Genomic DNA, 5,461 nt, shown 5'->3' with positions numbered 1-5,461 from the left:
AACAGAGATCAGTCCACTTACATGGATGATCAACTCAGCACTTCAATAGCGAGCAAGATTAGACAAATTGATTACTTTAGCGCTTGGAAAGTGAGTTAGTAAATATTTTAATGATTTTAGAGCATTTAAGATAAATTTAAAGAATGTCACCTTAGCTTGGCTAAAATGAGACTTATAAGAATCGTATATGAAATATTTGTACAACTTTATAAAGCCTAATTAAAGCGGAATGTGAGATCTAAGGCAGACGTTAGATGAGTGATTGTGCTAAGAAACTCAATTTAGAGCACTTTTGTGATGACTAGACTTAGATTCTTACAACATTTGAATGTGACAAGCAAAATTAAGTGAAAGTTTCTCCATAACATACATTTCATACTGTATGTGTTGTAGATGACTATATGAGGGAATGATTGGATGGGTCCTTACTCCATTACTATGTGGGCCCTAATGGATCAATAACTAATCTATTCATATTCCCTTGAACCCGAAATTATGTCATGAAATGAAAACTTAATATTGCTACTTTAGTATGTTTTCTTAGGGCCACGAATGATACGGTCTTGTGGAACATATCTAAGAAAGTAATCAAGTCCAATTAAATTGACATGAGCATCAAGAAATATTGTTTGGATTCTTACTTGTCATTTTATGTCTCATAGCCCAAGAAATTGTGTTGTTTTGACTCAATATAATCATGAACATATTATATAATATAAGATTAAGAATTGCTTTAAGTTATAAACTCGTGAAGAATTAAGGACTCTTGACCTAGTGAGATTAAATAGTCTGGGGCATAGACGAGATGTTATGAGTGATGTACTATGTTAGTATGATGGTGATTTAAAATAGTTATAGTACTCCTACCCTTTGCTTTCTCATTAGGTCGTACGCTTCATTTTTTGTATGAGGGATAATTGATTGAGAGATCAGAATGAGATTGTTAATGGACATACCACCCATAGCAAACAAGTGGGAGATGTTGGTAGTGGGTAACCCCCAAGGCCCATGTTGTGTCCACATGGTTGGAAAGTTATTAATTAACTCCCCACCACTACCACAACTTCAGGGAAGTTAATTAACTTTCTCTGTGAAAATTCTTTAAATAAGAGTTTACTTACATTAAATTAGATGTGGAAAAAGTCTACATTAAATAGAGAAAAACTCTTATCTCTCCATAATTTTCAAGAGAAACCATCTAGATCTCTTGATCTTGAAGTATGAAATTTTTTAAGAAACTCTAGTAGTCTCTTAAGCGATATAAAAGTGCAAATAACAAAATGACAGGTTGTAAGACAAGCAAAGATCCATACCTTGTGGGAATTCCGCTCCTTGTGGTAATTCAAATTAACCTTATTTAATAGTCATAAAAAAGTTTATTTGCATCTAACCCCACTTCAAAATTTCAATGTTTGCTAAGTTAATCCATATATAAACAAAATCCTTCTATAGTAAGTGACATATACTAAAAAAAGAGCAATGTGCACATGTCAAAAAAAATAATCCTTATATAGTAAGTGACATATACTTCACATTAGAAGCAAGAGCATAAAATTTTGCCTTTTTATCTATTTTTTTAATTCTTTTCGGTAGGCTATTAAATTATGATAACAGCACAAAATAATATCAGTTGCTAAAGTGATAAGTTCTTATTGGAGTCATGGACTGTCATCTCAGTTTATAAGGGGAAGTTGTAAAACTGGTAGTATCTCAATTTTGTAGTGGTATAACTATTACTTTCAAAGTTTGGTATATTTTCTATTTAATTATCCTTTTTCTTGGCCTTTGGTCTTTGGCTGCTGTTGATAAAATCTCTGAAGAACAAAATCCGAAGTTCTACTCGTGGCTATTGTTAATCTCCTTTACTTCTTTACCATCTAAATTTGTATAAGAATATTGAAGTATTTCAATTTACAGTTCAGAAATTTCTCAGGAACATTTCAATGATTGCAACACCATAAAACAAAATCAGAATTTTAAAAACTGTTCTCTTGTATCATCTTTTGAAAGAGCTAATTTGCATAAAATTGCATGAATATTCACTAGAAACTTGGGACCAAAGGTTTTTTTGTTGTTGTTGAATCTGGGACCATAGTTTATACTTTTAAATTCCAAGACAAGAATAAATTTCAGACTACAAAGGAAATTTTTAGTATATATGATAAACAAGGTGAAGACAAAGCACAGTCAGATGCCCACAATCCAAACACAACAGTTTGTTACCAATCTCGTGCCACCTCAGTCCATCCACCGACCACACATCACAAACATTGATGCAAAAGGCACCAAAATCACCACCCACTAAACCAACCATGACTTCATCAAACAACAACACATTCCAACAAACAAATCTACTTCTCCCTCTCTCTCTACTCTTTACTCTACCCTTCACACGCCAAAGATTCAGCCTTCACTTGTTCTTCATCTGTTTGTGCAAGAAAACCTGAAAAAATGTGTGCATATGCACGTGTATGTGTGAGTGATTTGTGGGGTCCTCTTGGAAGAATAAGATTCATGGCAACAAATATACATTTCTTTTGGGCATGGTGGAGACTCCATAAACAAAAGGGAGAGAGAAAAACACTAGCAAATATATATTAGGTCAATTGCGGTGGAATCACGCCGTCCAAAAATACATTTACAGACAACAGAGTTGGCTTTTCCATCAACCAAATTAAATAAACCAAAATCAAAGCAAATGAGGATTAAGCAGCTGAGGATGCATGAGGCAACGTCCCAAACATGTGATGTGCTTTATGAAAAATAAAGAAAATATGGATCCCCCTAAGAAAGCAACCCTTCTGCTGCCAACCCAGTATAAACCATAATCCTAACACCTCATAAAATGAACCCACCTAATCAGATAAAATCACCCACTGTTTTCCATTACCTTCCATAAGTTTTTTCGGTGCTTGTAGAGAAAGCTTCCACGATCCAACCACCACAAAGAGCGAGCGAGAGAGACTGAGTCAAAGAATGAGAAACAGAGAGAGAGTTGCAAGAGAGGGTGGGCTGTGAGACACAGAGAGACACATAGATGTGTGTGTGTGTGAGAGAGAGAGATAGAGAGAGTTGAGTTGGGGAGAGAGATGCAAGAAAGAGAGCTGAGTCTGCAAAAGCCAAGACGCGTAAGAGAAGAGCGAGGCAGACGGATGAAAACCGTGATAGATAGATAGATATATTAGCGAAAACGACGTCGTTGTATTGTGTTGATTCGGATATCGGTTATTTGCTGTGTATTTGGAACGGTGCGGTACTAATACAGTTAATTTCCGTTTTCGATTTTGAGACTGGATGTGCCGAGTAATTTCGGGTCGGGTCGGGGAAAACATAATAATATAAGGATACGATTCTTCCGAAAAGTAAGTGAAAGATACAAATATTCTAGCAGTTGATCAATGTGTGTCGCAAAAAAGGATCTGAATAGCTGTAATAAAATAAAATAACAAATGATTCAAAAAGTGTAAAAAAGACTCTTGCTCCCACATTATGCTGTCCATGATATGTACCAAACAGGTGTGATTTTTAGTACGTGGTACTAAAGAAAGATGCTTCTCGTAGAACCTAGTCTTTCAAATTACCCAATGTGTTGACTTTCTCAGTGTTTTCGGGTCCGTTCTTTTTACGATACTCGCATTACGGAACAATATTTTTAAAGAAATGATTTGTATGAATTTTAAATAGATAAATTACGTTTTTTTTAAAAAAAAATAGATAAACCACGTGTAAGCTTTTATAAAAAAGTGAATTTTATTTTAAAAAATTATAAAAATAATATTTTTAATTTAATAGTAGAATCCACTTTTTTATAAAAGACTTACATGAATTTTATCTATTTGAGATTTCTACCTAGCATTACTTATATGTCAAAGTCCATGAAATTGTACCATATATGCTTGTTAATTCCATTTCTCTTAGTTAGCTAGCTAGGTAGCTCATATATAAGCATTATTATTTTTTTTCTATTCGAAACCAATTAGCTTAATGCCTAGAGAAAACAATGGAATTAACAAGCATATATAGTACTATTTCATGGACTTTGGCATATATATATATATATAAACATCGATCAGTTATTAAACTATTAGGTCTATATAACAGAACACTAGCAATTTCTAGGATAATTATATATTAGTTTAAAAACATGTGTGTGTTGAAAAACTATATGTAATAATTAGATGATCAGATGAGATTAAGTGAAATGAGATGAGTTCATGAGATCAACTCTGAATCCAAAATATGTCATTTCTAGTCTATATATATTGTTCTATATATATATATATGAAAAGTTGAAAAATCATCATATGATAATCCAGAAATTGCAATAAGAAAGAAAAGGGGAGGTTTATGATAATTTTTTAATATTTTATACTAGAGAATTTAGTATCCTTATGCATGAAGATAATCAATTCCGTCCGAAACAAGGCAACCCTATACATTCACTCCAACAAGAAAGGTGTCAATTTTGAAATTAGCCATGCTCGGACACAATTGCAATGAATTATTGGTTGACCCGGGGCTAAACAACCGGAACATTGATCAATAACTGCTTTGTATCATTTCTGAAGTACGACTAGTCCATGGGATTGTTCCATGGGAGCACTACAAGAAATCTTAAAGTTCCCCAGGAGGGTTTTTCGTGGCAAAAAGTCAATTTTTGGCGAGAATATACTTTTTCCCACCAGTTCTGCCCGTGGGAGTCTCGTAGCGTATAATTCACCGCAAATGCTTCCATTTTTCGTGATAACTATAATTGGTGGGGACTGAATGTTTTTAACCACGGAATGTTCCGTGGTTAAAAACTCTACACTTCATCGCAAAAGCCAATAAAATTGCTATCAATATCATGGGTAAAAGAGATAATGCCACTAGATCCACCCGTGGAAAAAGGTATAATTCTCACGTGTACAACTCATAGGCAATAGAGTAATTCCCACCAGCGCTACCCTTGTGCAACGGTATTATTTCCATAAGTGTTACTCGTGGGTAATGAAGCAATTCTCGCCTTAAAAATTCGTGGGGAAAGGGGTAATAGTGACAAATAAATTTTGTGGGGATACTTATTAGCCACTACTTGTTTTGTGGCAAATAAGCCCTGCTCCATTCATATATTTGTTGATTACCCATGATTGGGTTCGGTGGGAATTACTTAATTTCCATGAATTAAGTAACGTGGAAAAAACCTTAATAAACAGCTTGAGAAAGGGTTTTTTTTTTTTCCCCACAAAACTTCACTCCTAGGCAAAAAACAATTTCCATGAGAAATACCTTTAGGAAATGTGTCGGATTTTAAGTGGGTGATTTTTCCCCACAACCATATTCCATGTAATACCTATATTTTACATGGAGACACCCTGTGGCAAGGAACCTTTTATGGATTCTTGTACTATATCTTGATTCCCACGAGTTCTGTTATCCATGAGTTGATCGAGATAGACACCACCATTTACCAACAATTCTC

Source organism: Carya illinoinensis, chromosome 3 (genome assembly GCF_018687715.1).
Source record: "Carya illinoinensis cultivar Pawnee chromosome 3, C.illinoinensisPawnee_v1, whole genome shotgun sequence".
Taxonomy (NCBI): domain Eukaryota; kingdom Viridiplantae; phylum Streptophyta; class Magnoliopsida; order Fagales; family Juglandaceae; genus Carya; species Carya illinoinensis.
The sequence above is the reverse complement of the archived record's forward strand: the minus strand, read 5'-3'. Positions refer to the sequence as shown.